General features: G+C 38.5%; 1 protein-coding gene across 2 annotated transcripts in view; it reads right to left on the bottom strand.

The window, feature by feature from the left end:
* LOC130927135 (motile sperm domain-containing protein 2-like) overlaps positions 1 to 14,667 on the bottom strand; it is a 58,404-nt gene that overhangs the window by 21,026 nt on the left and 22,711 nt on the right. The window lies entirely within an intron of this gene.

Here is a 14,667-nt window from a genome sequence, read left to right as displayed (position 1 = left end):
ACGGCGATGCTCGGCCAATCCATTTTGACTTCGTGGGGGTGGTAGAAATCGTTGGATCGCTACCAGCCTCCCAGTCAAAATGGATTGGACTTCTATCGAAGGTCAATGGCACTGAATAACGATAATCATAATTCAATGGTAAGGTAAGGGCTGAGCGATTGACTGATTGATTCACAGAAAACTTTCAGATTTTTCCCCCCAAACTTTTTAAGGGAGACAATAACAACAGAGTCCTTTTCAGACATACACTGCTGGCCAAAAGTATTGGCAACCCTGCCATTCTGTCAGATAATGCTCAATTTCTCCCAGAAAATGATTCCACTTACAAATGCTTTGGTAGTAATATTTTCTTTTATTTTGCTTGCAATGAAAAAACACAAAAGAGAATGCGAAAAAAAATTAAATCATTATCATTTTACACAAAACTCCAAAAATGAGCCGGACAAAAGTATTGGCACCCTTTGAAAAATCATGTGATGCTTCTCTAATTTGTGTAATTAACAGCACCTGTTACTTACCTGTGGCACATAACAGGTGGTGGCAATAACTAAATCACAATTACAGCCAGTTAAAATGGATTAAAGTTGACTCAACCTCTCTCCTGTTTCCTTGTGTGTACCACATTGAGCATGGAGAAAAGAAAAAAGACCAAAAAATTGTCTGAGGACTTGAGAAGCAAAATTGTGAGGAAGCATGGGCAATCTCATGGCTAAAAGTCCCTCTTCAAAGACCTGAATGTTCCTGTGTCTACCGTGCGAAGTGTCATCAATAAATGTAAAGCCCATGGCACTGTGGCTAACCTCCCTAGATGTAGATGGAAAAGAAAAATTGGGGAGTGATTTCAACGAAAGATAGTGCGGATGGTGGATAAAGAACATCGACTAACATCCAAACAAGTTCAAGCTGTGTCGCAGTCCGAGGGTACAACAGTGTCAACCTATACTATCCATCGGCAGCTGATTGAAAAGGGACTCTATGGTAGGCAGTGGTGTCAGTAACTAAGTGTTGTCAGTGTCAGCAGTGTTGTCACTAAGTAACGCGTTACTGTAATCTGATTACTTTCTTTCAGTAACGAGCAATCTAACGCGTTCATTTTTCCAAGCCAGTAATCTGATTAAAGTTAGTTCTGACCCAATATACAGGTAATCCCCGGGTTAGGAATGAGTTACATTCCTACAATGGCGACGTAACCCAAATTTCCACGCAAGTCGGAATTAACCATTTGAGTACCCCTTACAAAATAACTGTCCAAAAAGTCCAAAAGTATTGTATTTTGTTTAAAATAGAGGATACACTGCCCTCTGGTGGCAGCGTTGGGTCTGGCTTGGCTGTTGTCTTTTATGACTGAGAAGCACACTCAGACGTCTGACATGGATAAGGGATAGCTGTGCTCTGGTTTGGCACATACAGCTATAAGTTGTTTCAGCCAATATATGTTTGTGTATGCATTTGTTATAAAATTTACAGCTACAGTTTGTGGAGTTACGTGTGAGCGATTTGCAAAGCGAATTGTAAATAAGTCAGCATTCGTAGCATTTAAGATTGCGGAATTTTTTTAGGCAAATAGGGAATGGGATGTACTACATCATTGTTTGGATACGACGCCATGTTGGTAAAATCAAGTACTTCCGTTCCGGCAGACTCAACGTGGACTGTAACCAGTTTTGCCGATGAATGGAGAAAAACACCTGTAACCTTTGACAAGACCTTTTTGTGACCCGCACTGGTTCCACATATATAACTGCACATATATAACTGCACATATATATAACAATAACTGCCTTTGAGAGTGCCTTTAAGAGTAACTAACTGCGTATTAAAGTAAAACGAGTCCACGTATATAACAACAACTGCCTTTGACAATAATGAGCCTTTGAGCGTGCCTTTAGGAGTAACTAACTGTGTATTAAAGTACAACGAGTAAACCAATCATATTTGGACACGAGAGTCATACAACGAGTGAACCAATAAGATTGCAGGCCACGTGACATGTGCCAATAAAAAGCCGGACATTTCCGGGCCACGCCAGAGTCTGTCATTGGATTAACGTGTGGTCGCTCAGCTTTGGTTCCTTGGATACTCAGACCTGGAGCGTATGGCTCTCCGCTCATTGTCAACAGGTAGGAGCTTGATTCATTACCAGGGAACTCGTTGTGCTTTAACTGTGGCGTGGGGGTGTTAGCTTTGACAACTATACATCTAGCGCCATTGTTTCTTGTAATTGTGTGTGTTTTAACTGCATCGTGGGGGTCTTAGACGTTATCAGTGACAATCTAGACCTAGCGCTGTGGTTATTCTGTGTTATGTTTTTTTTTCCTTTTCTTTCAATAAACTTCATTCATTTGCAATTTCTAATCAATAAACATTGTCTGTTTAGCAAAAGTGTGCCTGTTGCTGACTCACTGCGAACCTTGAAATTTCGTACTCACTGCGAACTAGAGCAGGGCGGTAAACCGAAAATTTACCGTCACCGAAATTCTTAACGATGACCGACGTAATTTTGACCATGTCGGCAAATTCGGTAAATTAATAAAACAAGAAAATGTAGTCTTTTCATCCCGCTTTGATTCTGTGTTGTTCGTCTATATTCATTCCCCTTTAAGAAAGCAGTCAATGTGCTTACGTAGGGAGTCACGTGATCATCAGGAAGCCAATCAAACAAAAGCCCGGTAAGCTAACGCTAGCAGCTAACGCTACAAGCAAAACGTGATGGAGTGTGGCTTAAGGGAGGTTCACCAAACTTTCAACCGACATTTAGTAGACTCTTGGTGGCATCCAGACGGGCTTTCACCCGCTGTCCTCCTTTGTTCTCACGATTTCCGGAGATGGTGCTTTCAGTGCTTTCTACTGGTAGCCAGGCTAACGCTAGCTAGCGGCTAACGCTACAAATGAACGTTATGGAGTCGGATAGCGGCTCTAACCTTGTCGAAACGGCTGAATTTAATGAGTGGATTGGGCACGGACTGCATCTAGCAATTACTATGTGGCGTTATTTTGTATCTGTCTGTGTGTGATTCCTCTGATAGCTTTTGTGATGGTAAAGCATAAAGTACAATCCAACGGCAAAACTTATAATGACCGAGAAATGGCCCCAGCTATTTTTATTGTGCGTGCATTTATTAAAAAATGCACTGGGGGGGGAAAAACCCTTAAACCATAAAGTAAACACTTGTATTTAATAATTATGTCACAGCAGCCATTAACAATAAGTTGTCTTTTTGAAGTGTACTGTTCAAGCTGCAAGTCGTTTGTGTTACAATTACATGTTTGCACAGGCATATTGATTTTGACAATGTACATTGTTCAAGTCATACACGCTGTTATAAATGTTCATACTTGAATTCTTATTGCTTACAATACATTTTTATAAACTTAATGTTTAGACTGCATGTACAATTGTTAAATACAGTATATCAAATTGAATGCTGGTAAATAAATCAACAAGAAATAGTTAATCTGTATTTCATGCATTGATTCAGATTTTCAAATTATATAACAGTCCGCTTGGGCGAATTTATCGTCATTTATCGTTATCGAGATAAATCTGCTCAATTTATCGTGATACATGTTTAAGGCCATATCGCCCAGCCCTACTGCGAACCTTGAAATTTCGTCAGCGAACCTTGAAATTTCGTAAAACAGCCGTTTACTTCACCGTAGGATGGCTTTTTTTTTGCAGGGATTATGTTAAAAACCCAAAGTCGTGGTGGGATTTACAGAGAAACTCAAAACCGGTACTTTTCTAAAATCAATTTAATCAACGATGTAGACCCATATACTTGCTGCCAAAGAAGGCATGGAGCAACAATTTGGACGACCTGTCCTCATTGACTATGTATGTAAATGTAAAGATTTTAAACTGTCAGTTCAAATAATGTATTGGAGAAGTTGCAACCCTTAAATGGAAATGCAAGAACTGCAATGTATATATTTATTCTGCCTGGCTATTTACCTAAGACCAGTATTTATTTTTTTTTTTTTTTTTAAACCGCTTTGACAAAGACATATTTTGTAATCTTGTATTTATATAGTATTAGTTATAATTTATCATAATATTATATATTATAATATTTGCGGCCCCCTGTCAGAGTGTGGGGCTTTTGTGCACTAATGTAAAGATTTTAAACTGTCAGTTCAAATATTGTACTGGAGAAGTTGCATTAAATGAAAAAAATCAATTGCAATTTATTAGTCCCAGTTCTTGTCTACAACACTGTCCAAACATTGTCAGTAGAGCTGTCCCGACTAGTCGACATAGTCGACGTCATCGATGACGTAAATCCGTCGACGAGCACAACATCCCGTCGACGGTTAATGAAGGGTTAAAAAAATATATGCACGGAAAGTTCAGAATGTCGGATGCTCTGTATGCAAGCGGGGAAAGCGGCACAAAGCCAAAAAACCGCACCAGAGTGTCCAAAACATTGACTTATTTCAAAGAAACAAAGGAGCGTACACTCTTCCGTCCTGTCTCTTCAATGCCAAGCTTGGCTAAACGTCGGCCGTGAATAAACACCTCAAGCGCCGTAACCCAGTTTGTAATTTAGTTTTTTTGTTTTTTCATTTTTTGTACACCAGAGGGTGCTGTCGCCTTACTAAATAATAATGTTTCATTGACAATGGGCCTGTAAGCGCTATTAGTATTGTTCTTAATGCTAACTGAAAGGTTTATTTCATGTTATGGTTTATTTTATAGTATAGAAAATTATATAAGGTTTAAAGGTCATAAATACAGTATATACAGTGATTGCACTTAAGGGAGAGATTGTCAATGATAAGGTAATAAAGGTAAAGACAATTCATATAGGCAATTCATTGATATATAAATAAGGTTTAAAAGGAAAAAGGTGAAAAGTTTTCGTTAATTTCTAATTGTGTTGTTTTATTTGTGTGCACCGTAGCTTTTACAGTGTGATTACATCAAGGATGGAATAAAATTTGTAAACCATCAGTTTAAGAGACCCATCTTTTCAATCAAGATGCTACACTAGTTAATTCTATCAGCATTTCAACTCATTGTTTATTTGTGATTTATTATTGTTATTTACGCGTTTATTTGTACTTTAATAAATAATTTAAGTGTTCCAATATGTTTTTTGTGAATTGATAAGCGTCAACAAAAATTTCATTGCTAAATTAGAAAACAAAACAAAAAAATTTTTTTTGTTTTTTAAAATTATTAGATTAGTCGACTAATCGTAAAAATAGTCGGCTGACTAATCGGGAGAAAATTAGTCGTTTGGGACAGCCCTAATTGTCAGTGCATATTCCAAATAGAATAACATAACATTAAATCACCTCACCCTGTAATTGTTACAACTGTTGATTATGAAGAGCTAAAGTAAACAACGAATTGTTAGTTTGTCAAGAACTTGTTAAAGTCATGTTATAGTATTTACATTTTATTGACTTTTCACAACCACACTTTGGCTCATGTTTGTAAGAGCACACCAAACAACCGCAAGCTTATCAAGGAAGGTAACATCCTCCCTTTTACATGGCACCACAAAACTAATAGGAACCTTGTTTGACAAAATGGTGTACTTATTCCAAATGTTCCCAATCACCTGTTTCACATGAATGCGAAGGTGAACAATTTTCCTAGGGCTCTCCACATCACTTGCATCAAGCTGGCTGCGACCTTTAGTAAAAGCAGGGATCTTGACTTCTGCACACGAGCCACACACTGTCTTGTATATCAAACCCTCAATCTACCAACACCATATCACCAGGAAGTAGTTTATCTAGAATCCCACTTGTTTCCGTTATGCGTTTATTGTTTGCACGTCCACCCCATCCTTTGGAGATGAATGAAATGGCACCCTGTGGTGTTACCACTCATTCCAGCAGAAATATGGTCAAAAGATATGCTTCTCAGACGAACCGCTGCGACCCAAGCCATCCGTTGTGCCTTTGTAATCTCTGATATTTGGTCACCTTCATTGCTGCCCCATGCAGGAAAGTGGTGAAAAATCAGTGGTTTTCTTCACCCCTTTTCTGTTGTGGGAGACGCTGTTGCACCCAGTAACACAACAATGCACACTAGGGGTGTGCCATCTTAGGGACCCCGCGATTCGATTCGATTATGATTCAGGTTCCTACGATTCGATTATTGAACGATGATCACGGTTTGACAATGATCACGATTATCGATGCATCGTACATTACTAATTAATAAAGTAGCCAAACCAATTTATGTCCATCATTTATTTAAAATATCCTAATGATTCAACAGATTTTTTTTTTTTTTTTTTAACAAAGTGCAAAAACATTAACCATTTTAAAGGCAGTACTTATTTCTCGACATGCCTATAGAACACACAGCTGAGCTTGAAATGCTCTTTTACAGAAGAAGGTGCAAAAACAGCTGTTTCAGAGGCAGTACTTATTTCTCTCAACAATACAATAAAATTTACACTGGTGGAATGAATTCCACATTTTCTGGAAACAAATGAAGCGTCTTAAGAAATAAGACTTTTTTTTAACCAATATACTGTTTTCACAGATTTCTGTACTATTTCGCATGTTTGTAGTGCTACCGCTGTACTTAATCCTGGTTTTAAACATTCTGCATCTGGAGTAACTTTTGTACACCACCAAACAACGCACAACTTGACATGGAAATACATGTTAGCCAAACAGCTAATCAGCATAGCGCTCGGCGCTAACTAGTATCATCTCAAAAACAACAACAATAAAATCTAAACAGTACAAGGGGGTTCGCGTACTCACCTCCGATAGACGGACACGGGACTTTTTCCAATTAACACGACTCGAACCTACTGCTAGACAACTGAAAGACAAGGGGCAACGAACCATCTCTCTTCCCCTCTCGCTCTAAAAAATAACTTGTGCACAGAAGTGCGACCTGCCTGTCTCATACACAAATTAATTTTCGAGTCTTTTGAAAAGGAGTAAATCTCTCGCTCAGTAACCAGCAGCATCCATCGTAACCTTGTGCAGTGTTTCCCACAGGATTTTAGGAGACTGTGGTGGGAGGGTCTCTGACCATAGGATTTTTTGAAACTGTGGTGGTGGGCTGCATCGGAGTCGGACAGCCACACCATGTCGTGCCACGGCGAATTTTTTTTTTTTTTCATTATTTTTTTCCCCCAAGAAGAACCATAAAAACGATATATTTGAAATATTTCATTAGCTAGGCTAATGTTATAGCTCTCAGCTACGGTACATGTATGTAAAATGCGTTGCTGATTACAGCTACGTTACCCTATGTAATAATGCGACTTTTTTTCTCGTAGCAATAGTACGACTTACATCTCGTAGTGACTCAGGGTTGGCAACCCAAACTGTTGAAAGAGCCATATATGACCCCCCCCCCAAAAAAAAAAAAAAAAAAAACTGATAAAGTATGTCTGGAGCAGCAAAAAATTAAAAGCCTTGTACAAGCCTTATAATTATCAATACTAGCTATATTAGCCTACTATAAAAATGACTTAAGTTGGCTAGAAATACATAATTAGCCTTCATGATTTGTCCTCCTAGAAATCCTATTAAAACAAAAAATATATGTCCCTCCCCCATCTTTTTCCATAAAAAAAAAAAAAAAAAAAAAAAAAAAAAAGCTCCGAAGCAGCACTAAAGAGCTGCATGCGGCCCAAGAGCCGCGGGTTTCAGACCGCCGTCGTAGCCCTCCTTTTTCCTTTTTATTTGACCCTCATAAGTACTACATTACCACAACAATAACAGTCCTTCTGTCAACTGACCCATTTACAGGACTGGGGGAATTCTAATGGCCGTGTAAAGAGTTTTTCTTGATTCGGTGAGAAGGTGAATAGTTTTTTCCCCGTTGTTCGTGAACTAAATTTCCACACGGACGCACATCGAGGTACCATTAACTTAGCAAGGAGAGGTATGAGAGTCATTTTTCGAGTGTCCCAGAGCTCGCGAAATTGGGGGGGGGGGGGGGGGCGCATTTATCAAAGTTTGGTCAGCCGTAATTGTCTGAAGTTGGCGCGTCGGTGTCGTGCCGAAAAATAGCCACTCCACGCGAAATGTCCCTCCGACGGGAGCGGCCACAAGTCACTCGTACAAACAGCCTTTTCTTACCAATCGATGGACACGGAAACGACCTTCTTGTACCGTGAATATGTATCATTTTACTCTGCTTGAACTAATAAATACTTTACTGTAACCAACGCTCTGAAAATAGAGCAAGGCTTTATTTTGGGCCCCGCCTTTCCGCGCAGTTCAATCAAAGTTTGCTTTCCGTCCAAGACGGCCGTCCACCGCTCACTTTCGCCGAAAAGTCCGATCCAAACTATTGTAATGCCCCGGATATGGGGAAGAAGGAGAGAAGTCTGTATTTGCTTGATTGTGGTAACAATAATAAAGAAAAACAATAACAAAATAACAGCGGGCTGCTACGACATGCGACCGCTATCTCTCGCTATCTCGCTCGTTCTCCCATTCTTCCTACTCGTTCCCCTTGCGTCTCTTAAATAAATAAATAAATAAATAAATAAAATACTACTCTAAAATGCTGCTCTCGCTCGCGCGGGTAGTAGAGTGGAGTGGGCTACAGCTGTGTAATCGGCTGACTGACGCATCTAATTAGTATCTTTTTTTTTTTCCGTGGGGGGCGCAAACGAGACTGTGGCGGGCCCAAACGAGACTGTGGCCGTTCATTGGTGGGAAACACTGCTTGTGCATGCCTCCGTTAAAGGTGTCCGGCGGCAGACGTGTCTTGAATTTCGTTTCGCTCCTAGCGGCTGTCATAAAGTTATTAAGGAAAATCATCGTTTTTGAACATTTATGAATCGTAACTGAATCGTCACGTGTCAAATCGCGATGAGTCTAATAATCCGATTTTTTGGCACTGCCTTAATGCACACTCATGTTTTATTTTGACTACAATGAAGGAACTAGCCTAGCACTACCACAAGTTACAATCCGAGTCGAGTCTGCCGGAACGAAGGTACGTGATGTTACCACCATGGCGGTGTATCCAAACAATGTACAACCCAACAAAATTTAGAGCACTGTCGACCCAAACTATGTTTCAGCAGGGCCATGCAGAGACCGGCGGAGGGGCAGGTGCTCCTAGATCAACAGGAGCACATGAACAAGTATTTAATACACCTTACAACAACATAACTTAGATTTTAACCATCTTTAGATTATAATTGGGACATACTTTAATTGGGAGGGGGCGACAGTTAATAGAAATCAACACTGTCATCAACACTTCCTGGCTGTGACTCAGTCACTGCCTGTTTTCTTCCTTCAACTTCTACATCAAAAATTCCTTCCTCAACTTGTTGTTCATCTGAGAACAATCCACATCTGATGGTCACTGAGCCACCAACAGCACAGTTTTCTCAAAACTATTATTTCATTATTATCCATATTTAACAACTCTAGCACCTAATAATTAATAAAGCAATGACATTAAATCTTACAGAAAAATGACATTGTAATTCTGTTTAAGGTTCTATTTTATACCCGACTATCCTTGCAATCTGTTATTCTTACCAAGTGTTTACCAAGTGTGCTATTCACCAAGCTGATGAGGTATCCACTTCCTTTAGCAGCCTCATCCAACTCCTTTTTTTAATCCTTTAATCTCCTTTCCTTTCGAGGCATGTCTACATAATAATAATAAATCTTAAATTAAAAAAAAAAATTAAAAAATCAAACACCTCGGAGGCTTTTATTTTTAAAGCTTTCTTAATTTCTTTCTCTCTCAATAACTATGGAGGTAGATTTGTGTCTTTATTATTCAGTCAAAAAAAAAAAAAAAAAAAGTTGCTTCGATCAAAAACAAAGGTGGTTCAATCAAAATATATATTTTCAATCCAAAAAAAGTCACTTCAATAAAAAAAGGTGTTTGAATGCAAAAATAAATTTGAGACAAAAAAAAAGGCATTTGTAAACTATTTTTCTTGATTGAAACAACTTTTTCAATAGAAGTAATGTTGTTTTGCGTTTGGGCCACATTTTGGCTAGGACATTTGTGTCTTTATTATTCAATCAAAAACATAAGTTCCTTCAAAACAAAACCAAAAAAATCGCTTCAATCAAAAAAAAAAAATCATAGAAAAAGTTTGCGCATGCGTCAATCATTGTTTAACTAAGTGAGCAGCTTGAGAGGATTTGAGTAGACTCACTATGAAGCATTTAATAAAGCCATGCATTTTCCTACTACTTTATTCTTGTTTAAAAATAATTCAGTGGGACGGTAACATGTTTAAAACTTATCATAATTATTCAATTTTAAAGTGCTTAAAAACCATTTATAAATTATACTTTGGGGAAAAAAAGTGAAAAAACGTCATAAATATGTATCTTTTTTCCAATGGTAATCTGGATAAATGCATTGAACACGCACAAAAACGGGGGGTGTGCGCTACTTCGCTGTTTCCCCATTAACCGCGGAAAACGAGGGATCACTGCATTTCTGAAAAGCTTTAAGAAGCAAGATTCATTCCCACCACTCGTCGAGTCAGCTCAAGTCCCAGCCGAAAATAACGCGCCTCAGGCGGACGACAGGATCGATGCGAGGTGCCCCCCTCCATCCGAGAGCATGCCACTTAATTTGACTTAACAGTGTGTTTTGTCATTTATATTACCGTTAAATACACAAGCTTGGCACTAACTTAACGGGAGCTATTTTTTATGGGAGATTTGGCTAGCTCTGGCAGTGTTCAACGCAAGCTGCAACGAAAGGCAGTAACTTTATAATAATACAAAATATGAAAACGATTGAAACCATTACTCACCAAATTCTATCTGCTGGCAAATGCAGGCAAGTGGGTATGCTGCGCTCTGGTCTGCCCCACGGTGGATATCTGTCAAGTTGTACGGTTTCGGCGTAATTTGTACAAGTGATCACTGTTTTTTAAATGTGTACACCGTACGTTCAAAATCTGTACGTTTTTCGTGCGTTCCGTTTTTTTCCTCCGTTCTGATTTTGTCAACGAGACAATGTGCGTTACTATGCGTTACTACGTTGTTTGAATGACGCGAGACAAGTCAGAGACATGGAGAGAGAAGAGTGTTGTGACGCCGTAGCAAACGCGATGCTAGGCTAGGTGGCACCAACCTTCCTGACGTAGCTGACAGCCTACAATCTACGCCTAGATATCACATGCATATATAACTGCATGCGCAATGACAGACTCGGCGGTGTTAGAAAGAGCCGCCATTTTAAAGCAGTAGACTTCTCAGAAAGGCTGTTGTAGTCAACCTTCCTAGCGAACCTAAGTAACTTATCTAAAATACTTCTAAATCGGCAAAATCTTGACTTGAATCTATCTTTAAATGATGAAACAGTTTTAAAACTTTCACGTCGTAAGTAGACATAAGGGCAGTAATTCAAAAATGGGAGCAATTTTAACAACTTTAACGGTTGATTTACACCATTAAATGACTTTCAAACGTAGCAAATTTGACTTTTTTTTTTTTTTTTTTTGTGAAAAAATGAAAAAAAAACATGAAAGGTAACACCAGTTACTTTGCCAAGTAACTAATTACTCTTACATTCAGGTAACTGAGTTACTAAATCAATTACCTTTTGGGAGAAATAATTTTTAACTGTAATTAATGACTTTTTAATTACTATTTACGAAAGTGAAGATTGTATTCTGCCAATTTGTTGCCGAACACAATTTGCCTGCAACTATTGCTGATCACTTCTCAGAATTAGCAAAAGAAGTGTTCCCTGACTAAAGATTGCATCGGTAACTTGATTTTATCAATTGACCTTTTTAATTTATAATTGCACACACTAACGAACTACCTTCAAGCCAAACTGAATTGCGAGTTGAAATGCCATGAAGTTCAGCCATCAAGACATGATTGAAATTGCCATAAGTGCTACATACAATTATAAAAAAGTCACTGTTAAATTTAAGTAATCATGATGTAGCTGAAGATATTGATTGTTCTTTAATTGCACCAGGTCATATGTTACAATATTACCAATAAATTCATATTATTTTTAAAAATTGAGTTTCATTTCTGTTTCGTATTGCACGCTATACACAACTTTGTAAGATTAGTCACCAATTTGTAAGGGCATACGTCACTATTTGTATGATTGCCAACGGCCTCGAGTTGACAGGTATAGGAGAAGGTCTGGTTTTTGTTTTCGCAGCTTTGCAAGGCAACCAAAGGCTCTCTAAGTACTCCATGTACACCTGAAGAATGTGTGCGCGATTGGAATAATGGAACGCAGTTTGGGCCTATGATTGGTTGTTGTCAGCGAAGCAGCCAGAAGGATATGCTGACAGTCCAAGTGAAACTTTTTTAAAGGACCGATTTCTGAAGTGCTCAGTTTATGTACTAAGGTAATCACATGATAATAAAAATAATAATAATTTTTTTTTTTTTAAATCTACCGACCCCACCCTCTCCCCAAAAATTTCTCCTCGGATCTACAAAATTCAAGTAGGTCACCCTTTTTGACTTCAAAACGGCAAATTTCGCCAAAAGGTGAGACATTTTCATGCCAAAAATGTACATATTGATCTGACTTGATGGATGTTTGAACACCAATTGATTTGTGTCAAGTGTTTTATTGTTAAAATGTGTGTCGTTTTGAACATAAGTGTACGTATGTGTGTTACAGCTTTACAAATTGTCAAAAATGAAGTAATGTAAAAGGTTCAAAAAGCACAATTGCATTGTTTGCTATCTATCAAGCTGAATAACTTCACGTTTAGTGAGGATAGAACACGTCATTAATAAAGTAAAGTAAAAAATAAGTTACTGTGAGGTACGAGTACAATAAGGTACTGTGTATGCGACTTCAAAAAAAACAAAAAAAACAACTGGAGGCAAAATGGCGGACGAGACTCCGGCGTCGTCAAGTCGAAATTGCGTTAAGTCGAGTATGTCGCCACCCGGGTACTACCTGTAATCTTTTTGTTTCCCCCTATTTGTGCTGTCAGCCCCCGAATACAAGTAATTATTATGCAAAGAAACAAACTTTCTCGTGGCATAATCAGTTGAATAACGGCTTGCGAGATTGGGATTGAGATTTTTTGGTAAAAAAAAAACAAACAAAAAAAAAAAAAAAAAAAAAAAAAAAAACTTGATTTAATTCATAAAATTGATATATTGCACAGGCTTAGGTTAGATTGATACACTTGGCAATCAAGACTACTGAAAAGTGAGGTCTGTGACCTTCAAGTCACCCTTCTGAGTCATTAGATAAACAATGATTTGCTGCTTTTAATTGAACTCATTTTAGTGACAGTCAAGAATGTTGCCCGTACAGTTTCAGTCCAACAAATAGGAGCCGAATGGTTAGTGTGGAATGCTAAGTGTTTACACATCCAGATTATACTATTTTCATTTTTTTGGTCTTAGCAGTGGTGGCGTAACTCATTCAATTCAATCACATTCAATCCATTTTGACGGGGAGGGCCCTTCCCCATCAAAATGGATTGAACGTCTACTGAAACTCCTTCTTTAGCATTCAGCAACTGTAAACGCCCTTAACAGGAATTACACACAATTACCCATTGGAAGCAGGAAGGAGCTCATTTGGGAAAACTCTTGACAAAACGCCCCCATTGCCATTATCTTACAAACACACAAACAATGCTATAAAACGCAGAGCAGAAAAAAAGAGAAACATTCACAGTCTCTTGTCAAAGCAACTCTAATAGAAGAGGAATTGCTGTGTATTTTCTCCTTTTTCATATCCGTGTGTTATTTGCCCAGAGTACCCAAAGTGAATCTCCAACTTAAGCAATCAAAGCATCCCCGCCTTTCTTTCCCCAGGGAAGCCCCCGGCCTTGAATTAAAAAGTAACGCGGCTCAGAAACATCGCAGTGCTGTTGCGATGCGTTTATTGGCGTGATTTGTAGCCTTGAGCTGTCACAGTCCTCGCTTCAAAGCGGCTACGCGATGGGAAACAGACCTTGACGGCCTCCGCAGACAAATATGTTCATTTGAAAAATTTATACTATGTGTACACCGCATGTATTGTCCAGTTAAAGCAAAATGAAGCAATAAAGATTGAGAAGGGAGGGATTGAGGAAGATTTATTCTTTTGTAAATTTATTCAAAACAATATTCCCAAAACTCATTGGTTGCCATTGACAGTGATACACGCCCAATCATGTGGGTCTTTTCATCCTTCTGCTGTCAACCTAACTGAGTTTATCACTAGTAGATTTCCAATCCGTTTAAAAGGGTAGGGCTAGTGGCGTATGAACTAAATGTATCACTAGTAGACATCCAATCTATTATAAGCGACAGGGTGGCAGCAGAGGCGGGTAGTAACGCGTTACATTTACTCCTTTACATTCACTCCAGTAACTTTTGAGAAAAATGTACTTCTTCGAGTAGTTCTACCACACAAAATTTTTTACTTTTACTTGAATAGATTTGTGAAGAAGAAACACCACTTGCTACTTTTGGCTACACTAGTCGTTACATTTTTCCTTTTTATTAGAGATCGACCAATATGGGTTTTTCAGGACTGACACCGATACTGATTATTAGTAGTTAGAGGGGCTGATAACCGATTTTTGGAGCTGATATTCATTTGCAGTAAAAGTAAAAATATTGGTAAAAATGAATAATCGAAACATTGAACTTCAGTTAACACTAATAGAAAATAATAGCTAATAATAGCGGGTGGCGTAGTTCAGTGGTAGAGTAGTCGCTCCCCAACCCAGAGGTTGAGGGAACGAC

The sequence above is a fragment of the Corythoichthys intestinalis genome, chromosome 12 (genome assembly GCF_030265065.1).
Source record: "Corythoichthys intestinalis isolate RoL2023-P3 chromosome 12, ASM3026506v1, whole genome shotgun sequence".
Classification (NCBI taxonomy): Eukaryota; Metazoa; Chordata; class Actinopteri; order Syngnathiformes; family Syngnathidae; genus Corythoichthys; species Corythoichthys intestinalis.
The sequence above is the reverse complement of the archived record's forward strand: the minus strand, read 5'-3'. Positions and strand labels throughout refer to the sequence as shown.